Source organism: Mustela erminea, chromosome 13 (assembly GCF_009829155.1).
Source record: "Mustela erminea isolate mMusErm1 chromosome 13, mMusErm1.Pri, whole genome shotgun sequence".
Lineage (NCBI taxonomy): Eukaryota > Metazoa > Chordata > Mammalia > Carnivora > Mustelidae > Mustela > Mustela erminea.
In genome coordinates this window covers 55,703,710-55,718,358 of record NC_045626.1, presented here as the reverse complement: position 1 = coordinate 55,718,358, position 14,649 = coordinate 55,703,710, and the positions used below count along the sequence as shown (strand labels likewise).

General features: G+C 37.2%; 1 protein-coding gene across 4 annotated transcripts in view; it reads right to left on the bottom strand.

Annotated features, from left to right (window-relative positions):
• Window positions 1–14,649, bottom strand: part of ARHGAP28 (Rho GTPase activating protein 28) — a 205,113-nt gene that overhangs the window by 148,711 nt on the left and 41,753 nt on the right. For 2 of the 4 annotated variants that reach the window (XM_032309487.1, XM_032309488.1), the window contains exon 1: window positions 787–1,533. The exons of the other annotated variants lie outside the window; for them this stretch is intronic. The gene's annotated coding sequence lies outside the window, so the exon portion shown is untranslated. Of the gene's footprint in view, window positions 1–786; window positions 1,534–14,649 lie in introns of those variants that run through there. 4 annotated transcript variants of the gene reach the window in all.

Genomic DNA, 14,649 nt, shown 5'->3' with positions numbered 1-14,649 from the left:
CTTCTAGTTGGCACCCTTTGTCCTAACATGGAAAACCAGAGGAAAGGCTTGGTAGCCTGACCAAGGAAATACATTAATTCCGCTGAAGAGTGGAAGTGCCTACTTGAGTAATGAAGTCTACCTCAGTAGACGTTTCCAAAATTAGATAATGAACTAGAAAAACTAGATTAGAGGTTTTTTTTTTTTTTTTTTAAGATTTATTTGAGAAAGAAAACACACACAGGGCAGCAGGCAGAGAGGCAGAGGGAGAGGGAACAAGAATCCCAAAGAAACTATGCACTAAGCATAGAGCCGCACATAGGGCTCTTCTCACACCCCAAGATCCTGACCTGAGCTGAATCCAAGAGTGAGACGCTCTACTGACTGAGCCACCCAGACACCCCTGGATTAGAGTTTTAAAGGCTCCTGCTCAAAAGCAGGAACTGGAATCAAATGACCTCTAAACCATTCATTTGTATGCATCTATTATTTTAACTAATCTTCCCAAATTAGTAACAGGGCTTATCTACTCTTCTTCTATATTTGAGCTTTAGAAACTTTCATCCACCCTGTAACAAAAATCTTTGGAAGGTTAAAAAATCAACAGTTTACTATCACTTAACATTATGTACCTATAACTTACTAATAAAACCATAAGCTCCACTTACTCATTCAATTAAAAATGGATTTTTAAAAAAGCTATAGCAACCATCTACTCTCTTCTTTCCTCTCTTACATGAAAGAATCAGTCTGAGGCAAGAAGCTTATAGCCCAAGTGATTGATCTAGAAAGTGCTCTCAACCTTACCTTTTAGGAGGTTAAAAGTCTCACGGATGATATTCTTAAGGGAGAAATACGGAACATCTGTGCGACCATGTGTCCTCATGGCCTAGAAATGGGGAGGCCATCCTCCAGCCCATATCCAACACCCCACACCCTCTGAGCACTGCCTCCCCCCTCTGAGACAGGACAGCACTGGCTGCCTCCAGCCCAGCGGCAAAGAAACAAAGGGCACTGGAGTTTCTTGCAGGAGGAGAACTAATTCCCACTGCACGGTAGCTATTTAAAGAGGTAGTGCCTGTGGGACAGATTTGCCTCCCAGCCTTCCTGTTTGTGTCCCAGCTCCAATTTTCACCCATTTCCTAAGGAAGACCGCAAAGTGTAATCAGCCTCAAGAAGGCTGAGATTTATGAAAACTCGTGCAGTGCACAAGGGCAAGTTTTACAGTTTTCCCCTTTTCTTCTTTTCCCCACTAAACAGATATAAGACTTTATTAAAAGTACTTTCAAAGTCAAAAGCAAACACTGTATGTATCATGATTTAGTAAGTACTTCTACTCCTGAAAGAATTTTAAACTGAAATGTAGGAACAAAAGAATTTGTAGATAATTAACTTAACAGGTACCAAGTATTAATGCAGAGCAAAAACGTGCACCTTATGGTCAGAAGGCTAAGGCTTGATTCAAAAAACCTTTGGGATTTGCTAGCTTTAAGTAAAAAAAATTCACCCAATCTCTTGGGGCCTCAGATAAGAAATTCACCCCATCTCTCTGAGCCTCATTTTCTTTGTCTGAGTAAATGGGAATAATAACATGTAGTTTACATGTCTACTGTGAAAACTGCATAAGATAACTGGAAAAAACCCTATATTTTGCCTTATGTAAAAGATCATGTAGTCACTGCATACTGGCATCCAATTTCCCAGCAGCTGTTACACAGTATCAGTCATTAGTAGATGGATACAAAGAGCTAATACATCCCCTTTCATCTCTCCAAAATTATATTATGTATGCATTTGTTCACTTTCCTGTTGTCTGACTTCCCCACTGGTAATGAACACTTAACAATATTCCCAGGATCAAGAATAGCACTTATCATTTATTAATATACAATAAGTACTTGTTAAATAAATGAAGAAATAAATGCATAATTTCAGAAAAATCAAGCAAAATGCTCTCCACACATAAACCTGTAACACTTACTGAATTAATGAATGAACCACAACTTTTTTTCTATAGAAAAACAATATAATAGAATTTTAAGGAAAGTTGGAGCTCTGAAGAATTTTTGACATAAATATGACTGTATGTTTTATGAGATCTTCCTGTTCAAATATATTATTAAGATGGTTAAGGTAAAGGCTTCTTTTTTTTTTTTTTTTTTTTTAAATATTTTATTTATTTATCAGAGAGACAGAGGGGGAGAGAGCGAGCACAGGCAGACAGAATGGCAGGCAGAGGCAGAGGGAGAAGCAGGCTCCCCGCTGAGCAAGGAGCCCGATGTGGGACTCGATCCCAGGACGCTGGGATCATGACCTGAGCCGAAGGCAGCTGCTTAACCAACTGAGCCACCCAGGCGTCCCAAGGTAAAGGCTTCTTACAACATGGATATGAGGTACAATAATTGGTATGAATTAATTCAGTGAAAGAGTTTACCTTAGTTTAGAATCTACCTAAAATCCTTCCTCAGGCCTCTTTGTTAAAAATGGGAACTCTTGGGGCGCCTGGATGGCTCAGTGGGTTAAGTAAAGCCGCTGCCTTCGGCTCAGGTCATGATCCCAGGGTCCTGGGTGGAGGGAGCCTGCTTCCCTTCCTCTCTCTCTGCCTGCTTCTCTGCCTACTTATGATCTTTGTCAAATAAATAAATAAAACTTTTTAAAAAGGGGGGGGGACTCTTTTCCTCTGCTGCCCTTCAAGTTCTAGTGTGATGGCAGTGGGATTTGATAAGGACTCATTGATTTTTTTTTTTTTTAAGAGCATTACCCAGACAAGGAGGATAAAAACCTGGTGTCCCTTGTGTTTCTTATGATCCAACTACTAATGTTTAAGATGACATAACAACATGCTGGGAGACAGGAGAGTCTCAGGGATCTGAAACAACAGATTTAGTTTTGAGCCTTCACATCATTGCCTCAATCCAGTTCAGGCCAGGTCAGTCTACCAGAGACTAAAAATCAATTCGTTGAGGGCTGCTCATTAATTTATCATGTGTAAAGAAGAAAGTGACTATAGTGGATACTTGTCCATTTTATTAAATTATTAAGAGAGGAAAGATCTTGCATCTTAAAAGATCATGTGAAACCTAATTCCCTCTAACTTCTAAGGATTTCTCTTGCTTTAGCTTGAGAAATACGACCTTCCAGGTCTCTCGTCCTTTTACTCTCTGCCCTCTCTCTTGGCTCCCACTTTATAGATAGAATAAGAGCTAACTAGAGATTTTTTGGGAGTGTTAAAAAAAAAAAATAAAGATTTGAAGCTTCTCCCTCTGGATGAAGTCGTTTTGGTTCTGCAATATGAGGAAGCATTTCAGACTCACTGAGCCTGAAAGTCGGGTCGCTTTTGGCTAACAAGAAAGAATCTCTGAAGAACAGAGAGTGGTGGTAATATAAAAACAGAATTTTCTGCCTTTAACAAGTATCTACACTGCTTTTCTGAGCTCAGAGTTTCAGACATGACATGGTGTTTGCCACAAACCTACTCCTCTCTGACACAACTTCCCCAGGGCTAAAGGCATTTTTAATTGAGTAATTACAGATACTAAAGTACTCTTGAAATAGATTTTTTTGACAGCTTCAGCAGCAAGGCTTTCTCACCTTACATGTACCTCTGCCCTGACAAACACCAGTCCACAGGGAGCTTGTAAGTTCAACTACGAGGGCTATCAGATGTGGCTTAAATGCCTCCTTGAACATGTACTTTTGACCCTGGGAGAGGGGAACAAATGGTCGAAACTGCCATCCAACAATCATCTGATGTAAGAAGAACCCTTGGAAGCACCCACCTGAAGGCTCTGCCATCCTCCCCTGGGGATGCTGATGTACCACTAGCTCTATCCCGGAGAACAGCTTTATTGCCCTGGTTACTGACAGACTTAATCAAGATAGCACTGTGTATTTGGTTAGCAAACAAAAAGAAGATAACTTCAAGTTACTGATTACAGGGTTCTGCTATGCTATTTCTATTATTATATAGTCTCAAGTATATATCTTATTTCAATAAACATTTACCTCATGCTACAGAAAACATAAAAATCAACCTTTAAGGGATAATAATGAATAGGCATGACTAAAGGGAGCAAATATCATAGAACACATTATTTCAAAATCTGCCATTACTAGGTATGTACACTGCACAACAGAATAATAATGAATGTTTCCTTTTTGCCATCTGTTGTTTTATAAGACAGCTATTTCCTGTGAGCTGATTCTAGTAACTATGATTAATGAGAAATAAAATAAGTAAAACAAAGTTACATTGAAAAAATCAATCTTATTAATAAGAAAATATTTTGATGGCAAGTTAATTCTAAGAGGTTAGGACTGTTTCTTTTCCAAAATGAGAGATAAAGAAGATGACTGTTGTTCCTCCTTTTCTCCCTCTCAACTTGGTCTGGTGAGGGGCTCTGAAGACATAACATGTGTAAGCACAGGGTTCCTATTCTCAATCAATTCATGAACTGGTAAGACAGGTACAGAAGTAACTATAGTACAAATGTAGTGTGTACTAAAAGGGAAATATAGCTTAATATCAAGAGTGCAGGGCATGAAATTAAGAAGACCATAGGTCTAAATGGCTTTGCCACTTGCACAATGTATGAGGTTGGGCAGTTAATCCTTCTATGCTTTGTCTTATTCATGATAATACAGAGGTCATATTAGTGCCTGCCTCCTAGGACAATGGTGAAAAATAAATGAATTTTGAGTATAAATCATTAACAGAGCATGTTGTTTTTCAAGCCTTCAATAAATAACACTGATGCAAAAGAAAAAGATTAAAAGAAATACTTAAATTGCCATGGATATCCAAAGGAGAAAGACGATTCCATCCATAAACAAGAGATACAGAATTTTCTAGCCAAGACACTCCTCTCTTGGGATAGTTTGAATGTACAGGTTATCCTTGATATGTAACTGGGGAAAGAGTACCTGGAAAGAAGAGGGGCTAATGCCACCTCTTATCTTCCAGTTCCCATACCCGCTTCTTTCTGAAATGCACAACCAAGATCCTATGTCCAGTCTCAGCCTGTGCCAGTCCAGGGCACAGTAAATGATCTTAGAGTCTCTTCTCTCCCTCCCAAAAAATTTCTTCTTGTTCAACAATGGAGATGTTCTCAAAGGCTACCTTATATGTAAAAGAAAACATCCAGAATATTCATAAAAACTAAAATTTCTGTTTCTAGTCATGATGGATTAACTGGGAATGGAGTAGCCTTCCTGCTATTCAACTGAAAAACTGGATAAAATACGTGAAAAAGTGCTTATAAATATTAGAAGAAAGTAAAGATGTGATCCCTGGGAGAAAGGGAACAACTGAGATGAATCCTACAGTTATCCTAGCTTTCATCTTGGATGCACATTCCAGACTGGAAATGCAGTGAGAGGAAACTCAAGAATACTGGGGTCTCATTGACTTCAGGGACATAGAACAGAGTTCACAGAGGTTAAGGGAGATAAAATTTTCTAGGACAAATACCAAAGAGGAAGAAGTTATGCAGGCTCAAGAAATTCATATAAGGGTCTCCTTGAGTTTGTTGTTAAATATAAGTCACACATAAACACGGTTAACTTCATAATGCTAGACAAAAGACAAACGAGGATCTTTAAGTTAAATGATTCACAGATATTGCAAAGAGCTAGGAGACACCTGAGCTTTTAATAGCCAGACTAGAAAGTCTGTGTTGAGCACTTGGGGCTTTAGGTCCCAGCCCCAGAAGGGTCTATAGTAGCAAGATAACTTTGAAGTATCAGTTTAGTAGTATGGCTAAGTCCACCCTACAGTAAAGGTTACAGTAGACCTGCCCACACAAACCTTTCAAGAGAAAGACAACAAAATTTACACTGAATAAAAACAAATCACAAATCTAGCATTCAATTAAAAAGAAATACTACTCATGCAAAGAAGCAGAAAAATGAGATTCAGAAACAGATTCCAAATGACATAGTTGAGGAATCAGCATAGAAGGACAATTATAAATATGCTCAACATACTGAAGAATTCAAAGGAAATAAATGAGGAAACAAATAGAAAATTTAAAAATGAGAATTTATAGAAATGAAAAATTATCTGAAATGAAAATAAGCTAGATGGGATTATTGGGACATTAACTGCAGAAAGACTCGTATCTTTGAAGACAAGATAGAAGACAAGATAGACAATACACAGAGGGAAAAAAGGCTATAAAAAATGAACAGCCTCAGTGATTTGTGGGATGATAACAGAGTGGATTCCTAGGATAGGGGCCAGAGGATAAAAGTGACATATAGAAATAATGGCTGAAATTTTTCCAAATTTGATGAAAACTACAAACTATAAGTCCAAAAAACTCAATGAGCCCAACAAAGATAATACAAAGAAAACCACAGCAGGCAAATATCATGACACAATTGGTAAAATCCAGAGATAAAGGGAAACATCAAAAGCAGCAGAGGGGAAATATCAGACATAATATACAGAAGAACAGTAAGAATGACTACAAACTTCTCATTAAAACAACACAAGAAAAGAGTAGTTGAATAATATCTTTAAAGTATTAAAAAAAAGAAAGATCATCCTAAAATTCTATATCCAGTGAAAAATCCATCAAAAACAAAGACTAAATAAATACTATCTTAGACAAAAGTACAAAGAATTCATGACCAGCAGATCTGCACTACAAGAAATGTTAGAGCAAGTTTTTCAAGAAAGAAAATAATACCAGATGGAAACTTGGACCTGCACAAAAGAATTAAAAGTGTGGACACTTGTAAATTTGTAAGCACATGAAAAATTAAAGTATGTTCTTGTTTTTTGATTTCTTTAAAATAAAATCGACTGTTTAAAAACAAAAATAGTACCAGTGTATCATGATAAGCTTTTTGATGTATGTACTAACATTGTAAACTCTAGAGTGACCACTAAAAATAATGGATAAACAGCTATAAGACAAGACTGGAGATAAATGGAATAATAAAAAATATACTTAAGTAATCTAAAAGAAGGCTAGAAAGGAGGAGAACAGATGGGATAAATAGGAAACATTTAGCAAGACAGTAATATTAAACCCAACTACATAGGCTGCTTATAAGAAACACACTAATTAGGGGCATCTGGGTAACTAGGTAACTTGAGCCTCTGACTCTTGATTTTTACCATGCAAACCTTAATCATAAGAAAGCTTGGATGGACATATTAACTCAGACAAAGCAGATTTCTGTGGCAGTTTGTGTCCTAGGGGAGGCAGATGTCAAGATTAAATTAGAGGTTCAGTAGATTTATTTGGGGAAACACTTGTGCAAGACAAAGGTAAGAGAGCAGGACTGGACAAGGAAAGACCTTCAGGAATGAATGCTATCTGAAACCAGTGAAAGGAGAGGAGGCGAAAGAAGATTTGGGTTGGAAGGGCCTCAGGCTGCAGTGTAGGTGCAAGTGTCTCAGCCAGGCTGATGGGCAGTCTCCAGCAGATACTGCCGAGTAGAAGACCTGGAGCTGGACAAAAAGAGCCCAGCTCCAGGATCATGTTGTGCTCGGTCAAGACGCACCATCCTGGGGAGACCACCCACAAGGATGGCAGCTAAAGTCATGGGCTAAGTATACTACTTTTTGGAAAGGAGTTCTGAATAGCACGACTCTATGGCAGCCACAACTTTAGAACAAGGGATATGACCAAGGGCAAAGCATTATTTCTTAATGATAAAAATCTGCTTTCATAAAGAGAACCTAACAACCTAATTCTAATGTGTGCACTAAATTATAAGACTTCAAAATATTTAAAGTCAAAACTCTAAGAACTAAAAGGAAAAACAGACAAAAACAGACATCTCTATAGAGATGTAGAGATGTATAGAGATCTAGAGATGTCAAAACTTCTCTCTCAGTAACAGAGCAAGTAAACAGAAAATTGGGAAAAATATAGAAAAGTTAAACAACAGGATCAACCATATTAACTTAACAGATATTTCTAGAATACTCCCATCCAAAAGAGCAGAGTACATATTCTTTTTAAATTCACAGTGCACGGGGCCCCTGGGTGGCTCAGTTGGTTGAGTGACTGCCTTCGGCTCAGGTCATGATCCCGGAGTTCTGGGACTGAGTCCCACATCAGGCTCCCAGCTCCATGGGGAGTCTGCTTCTCCCTCTGACCTCCCCTCTCATGCTCTCTCACTCTGTCTCTCTCTCCCTCTCTCAAATAAATAAAATCTTTTGAAAAAATAAAATAAAATAAATTCACAGTGCACATCACCAAGATAAATCATATGCTTGGCCATAAAACAAGTGCCAATAAATCTTAAAGGACTTAACTCATAAAGTATGTTCCTTGACCATAATGGACTTTATCTAGAAATTGGTGAAAGAGATCTAGAATATGCCAAAATACTGGGAATCAAACAATATCCAAAATCCAAAAGCTTACATGAAAATGACAAATCCCCTGAGAGATATAAACTACTAAAACTGACAGCAAAAGAAATGCAATCTACCATATTTATTAAAGAAACCACAAAGAGAACCCCAGGCTTAAATGGCCTCACATATAAAACATAAAAATGAAAAAATATCAAACCTGCACAGAAAATGGGAGGCATAGGGAACTCCTCCCAGTTCGTTGTAAGAAATCAGAATTATCTTGATGTGAAATCCATACAAGACCTTAAAACTAAAACCAGCAAACCAACAATGTTCATAAACATAAATACAGAAATCCTCCATAAAACAAGAGATATCAAATCTAGTAATAGCTGATGACAACCTGTATCTGACTGCTAATAAAGTCTACAGCAATATTACTGTTGAGTTGTATTTATGCTTATGTTACTGTAAGTCCTCTGTTGGAGATGAAGACTTATATTGGCACTGCTCATTTGATTTAAACTCAATAGAACAGATCTTCCTCGTTAAATATATTCTATACTGGCTAAGATAATGCAGTAAAATGGCTGATAGATAGCAAGTGCCTACAACGTCTAATGCTACCATTTTTTAGCACCTACATCCAGTTAAAACATGTAGGTAGTCAAATCATTGTTTGCAGAATTGAACTAATTAGGCAGAGGGATCCTATTAAAATAGTGTAATTATCCCTGTTGATAATACAGAAAAACTGATGATAGAGGCTGCAGACTGACCTTACAAGGAGTTAGAATTGATTTGAATTCCAAGGCAAGCTTGGAAACAGGATCTAAGGGTCTTGCCTGTGCACTGGGTTAGCATACAATTCATACCTAATCAGTAAGAGAACAGACTGCGACCCCAGGAGACAGAGTCTATAAACTCTTGAAGATGGACAGGCTACTGCAATAATGAGAGGGCCAGCTTAGTCCCAGCCAAGGACCCCTTGATTATAGAAGGGAGGAGACATCTTCCTGTGAACTCGCAGCATTCAGGCTTCTCTTAAGACATTGTTTATTGTCTTGAGCTATTCCTGTGGTGATTAGGAACAATCTGATGGAAAAGATTAATGGTGCCTTATCATATCTGAATGTACAGTGGAAGACTCACTGTTACTTTCAATTTTCCCTTAGCACAGTTGTAAACATAACTACTGCAAAGAGTCAAATTCACTTAATGACTAATAATAATATTAGCTTTACTTCTTTTCCTTTCCTTTTTAGCTGATAGAACAATGGGTGATTATATAGTAGATTATATAGCAGACTCTTCTTCAGGTATGTTTTGGAGATCTACCTGAATACTCAAATTTGTCAATATAAAAATTTTTTCAGAGGCAGATGGCTATCTTACAATTTATACTTATTATCCTCATATCACAAATCGACTGCCTTCTTAAGGTTTATTCAATTCTTTTTCAATTAATGAAAAATTTACTGAAATGATCAAGCATCACTGTTCACCAAAAAAAATTTGTAGTGGGTGGCTCAGTTGGTTAAGGGTCTCCCTTCAGCTCAGATCATGATCCCAGGGTTCTGGGATAGAGCTCTGCAGTAAATAAACAGAGTCTTAAAAAAAAATTATAGTGAGAACCTCATGTCTATATGGATTCCCCATATGTATGAAACTAAATTTAATTTTCTTCTATTTAAATTTTGTAATGGGCTTATTTCACATCACATGTATATAAACCAAGACCAAATTTGACTTTCTAACTAAGAATAGCTTTATTTTCTCTTTACCTTATCCTCCACAATCTCAGTCAGGAAAGCTTCTGCATACTCAAAAAAAAAGAGGAAAATATAAAGCCAGGCTGAGATTCAGATCCTGACCAACAGTTAGAGTCACACTTAACTAAGTGACTCCCCACTAACCACTCCTCAGTATACACACACCATGCAGTGTGAATGATGGGGTCCCTACAAAATAAAAAAAAGAAATACCTCATTTCACAGAACTTTCAACAAATAGTAAAACAAAATGGATTAAGTCCATAAATGCTCATTCACAGTATTATAAGAAGAAAAATACTTTATTTGTGGTACATAAGGAATAGCACGGAGAACATTAAAAGAATGAAGGGAAAAATGAAGATGGGGAAATCAGAAGGTGAGACAAACCATGAAAGACTATGGACTCCAGGAAACAAACTGAGGGTTTTAGAGGGGATGGGAGTGGGGGGATGGGTTAGTCTGGTGATTACTATTAAGGATGGCACATATTTTATGGAGTGCTGGGTGTTATATACAAACAATGAACACTACATCGAAAACTAATTATGTACTCTGTGGTGACTAATATAAATAAATAAATAAATAAATAAATAAATAAATAAATAAATAAAATTTAACAAAAGAAAAAAGAAAAACACTGAGAAACTAATGGTATTGATCCTGTTGAACAACAACGTAAAACCAGTCACCATTCCAACTATTTTTTATACATCACTGTTTGGGTGGCTTTAGGCAAATAAGAAATCTTCCTTTAGTGGCAACAATCCAGACTATAGTAGTTCAACAATGGATTTCATCTTCGTAGGTAACTACCGTATCACAGAGGTGTTTATCTTATTATCAGAGAGTACTTGTCTTATCCAAAGAGACTATGTAGGACCCATAAACACAGAACAACACAAGCCTTGATTTATAAAGTGTCTTTCTTCAGGAACACAGAATTATTTGATATCTGTATTTCCTTGCTCTACTTCTATGAAGTGGAAATAATAGCAGTAGAACTGATTACTAAGGCAATTTTTCAGTCAGCTTTCCACAGTGAGGACAAGGATGGCAGGGAGGCAGAGAGAAAAGCTAAGGAGGAAATGAGGGAGAGTAAACTCATCCCAGGCCTGAAAAGAATCTGCCAGCAAAGGCATTCTTCATTCTGACTGGTCTAGTACTGACATAGAACAAAGGATTCCTTCATTCATTAAATGTCCTTAAGAATGTACCAGGTAGGGGTGCCTGGGTGGCTCAGTGGGTTAAGCCGCTGCCTTCGGCTCAGGTCATGATCCAGGGTCCTGGGATCGAGTCCCGCATCGGGCTCTCTGTTCAGCAGGGAGCCTGCTTCCTTCTCTCTCTCTCTCTCTGCCTGCCTCTCAGTGTACTTGTAATTTCTCTCTGTCAAATAAATAAATAAAATCTTAAAAAAAAAAAAAAAAAAAGAATGTACCAGGTACCAGGCTCTATATTGGAGATAACAGATACAATGTGAAGCAAAGACAGACATTCTTGGCCCTTATCAAGACTGTGGTCTGAAAGGGAGGTAAATCCTATGTCTGCAATTACGAAGTGGTGATAAATGTCATGAGTGAATGCTTCTCTGAGGAAAAGCTTCCTGAGCTGCGACTGGACAGATGAGTAGGATTCAACTCTGTGCAGGGTGATGAGGCTGATGTCCAGAAGAGCACTACAGACAGGATAAATGTGGTAAGAGGGAATGTGAGGCATCTAAACAACTTAAAGAAATGGAAGGAGCACTGGTGGCTAGAAAGGTGAATATGGCCAGATATACTGCCCTCCCGGCCATGGAAAGGATTTCAGTTCAGTCCTTATCCTTAAACAACAGGAAACCATTAAAGATCATTTTAAGCAGAATTTTATTATTGCTTCTCCAAGATTATTTTTTACCAAGTACACTAAGAGGAAGCATGGAAATCTTAATGAAAATAATTTCCATGAGTCTTCCAATATAGTGTATGTATAACATGGTCCCTTTCAATATACAGTAAAAATGACTTCCCTCGATGCAAATGGAAGGGTTAGTCACAATTTTCATTCATCAAACAAATATTTGAGTACTATATGCCAGATATGATTCTCAGACCTGATTCCTGAAATTCATCAGAGAACAAGATAAAGACCTTCACCGTCATAGAGTTTAATTCTAGTAATACAGAAAAAAATAATACAGACAAGAAATAAGTAAATTATGTAGTAGTTGAGAAGATAGTAATGTCAAGGAAATGAGAAACAGGGTTAAGGAGGATAGAAAGAGGAAGCAGGAGAGAGAGGTATCAAGCTTAGTATTAAACAAGGTTTAATTAATTAAACAAGGCCTCAATTAAAGATGAAATTTGTATAATTTTGGTTGCTCAACAAACTTTGACTGAAATAAAAGAATAATTCTAGTGCCATTTCTCAACACACTTCAAGTTTAATGTCTGAGACAATGAGGTCAAAGGAAATATTAGCTATTGCTCAAAACTTACTGCTTATGTATTTTCTGTCTTGTCATGGTTCTTCTATTAACAATGACATTTTGAATATCAGCTCACGAGTTTACTGCACTTTCCATATGGCAGTGATTTATTCATGAGCAAAAGAAAACCAGTATCACCAGTATTATAACTTCAGCTTCTCTCAGCTGGTAAATGCTGACAGATTTTTATCCTCAATTCAGTCCTTATGTCAGTAAGGGTAAAAAAACCAAAAGATACTTCACAGTAACAGATATAGCAGGAGAGGAAATGAAAGGTAAATGTATATTACTAAAGTAATAGTACTTGTATAATCAATACAAATTATTATTAGCTAATACCCTTAATTACAAGCAAGCTTTAAAATAAGTTTTCATACATGTCAAGATTGCAGCTCACCTCTTTGTTTTTTGGAATTAAAAAAAGGTGGGAAGTGAAATTATAGCTTCCTTGACAACACAAATGGTCCCAAAATGATTACTGGGAACAAAAGAAGCAAAATGACTATCAAAGGAAATGTGCTCTGAATCCAGGACAGCAAATAGTTCTTGTTTACAGTAAGCTGTGAACAACCAGCTTTGACTATTAGCAGTTATGTGCCAACGATTATTAACTCAGCTACATACTGGGGGCATTAAGTCACAGGATGATTGTTGCTTTTATGCTGTACTTCCACTAAAGCTTGATTTTATTGCCCATTCTCCACAGCTCTTAGATAGGCTTTAGTTGTAAACAACAGCCTTTGGTAATTCTTCTACAGGAAACAAATGATGCAGCCTATGAATAAAGCCTTTATTATATATATTTTATAATGTATTATAATATTGATAACATTCAACAAGGGAAGAATAACATATTCAAGCACCATTCTCCATTTACAAGTCAAATTAGTTATCTGTCTTACCTAATAGATTATGTTTTTAATTTCGATCATCAGTGGCCTTAACAAATGAAATCATTTTTATTTTTCTCAAGTGTTTATGTTTCTTCTATTAGAAAGCCAGACTGTAGTCTAAACTTTCAGAGGGAGACATGTACATTAAGATGCCATGCCAGACTTAAAATAATGATAGTAATTGTAAAATATTTTAGATGTTTACTAGGTGCTGATTAGTGTGTAAGTGCTTCACGGGTACTATCTAATTTCATCCTATGTCATTAGATATATGTACCACCCTAAGAGATTGTACTATTACTGGCATCATTTTACAGAAGAGGAAATGGAGGCACAGAGAAGTTAAGTAATTTTCCCAGAATTGTATAGTGAACCTTCTTCTGACTCTGTATGAGGCACAGAAAGGTTAAGTAATTGGCCCAAGATTGCACAGCATAGCTTCTGATGTTAAATGAGGCACAGAGCAGTCAAATAGTTTGCCAGAATTACAGAGCTAGGCTTCTGACAATGTTTGAGGTAAAGAATTAGGCAGCTAGCCTCTGATACTGTACAAACAGATGAGTAATCCCGCAGTGCCTCATTTACTACCTCTGCTTTCACATTGTAGGAATTTACATTTTTACAAGTCATCTACTTCTGGGAATGATTTTTTTGTTTGTTTTTGTTTTTTGGTCTCTATAGGTATACTATGCTGAATCAGGAAAATTACAGCGTGAGGAAACAACAATACATTCTGTGAGCTTTTCAGCCAGCAGGTCAACTTGCTGGGATGAAAAGATTTGCAGTAATGCAGTAACACACTCCCAAGTTTGCAAAGAGCACAGTAACAGCATGTGGGAAGGTGGAATGCTGAAAGGTAAGCAGGACAGAGCTCTGCCTGGCACAGATGCCTGGCTTCTACTGCCCGGAGGAAAGATAGATCAATTCAGCTCTAAAAGCAAAACTTAACTAACCTCTACGTCTTGGAATGAGAAAAAGATGCTACATCTATTTACAGAACCTGTCCTCTAAACCCACTCATAAGACAAGAAAAATCATTCTTGGTCAAGTATTCTCTTTGAATAGAAGACCTGCAAAGAATATGTAATCACTAGGTGATGTTATGTGACTCAAGGAAAGGGAAGGGGGAAAAAAAACAAATATTTATTTAGTTCCCAGGACTGGGCTAAACTCCATTTTATAGAGTTCCCATTTCATCTAATTAAATCTCGACAATGT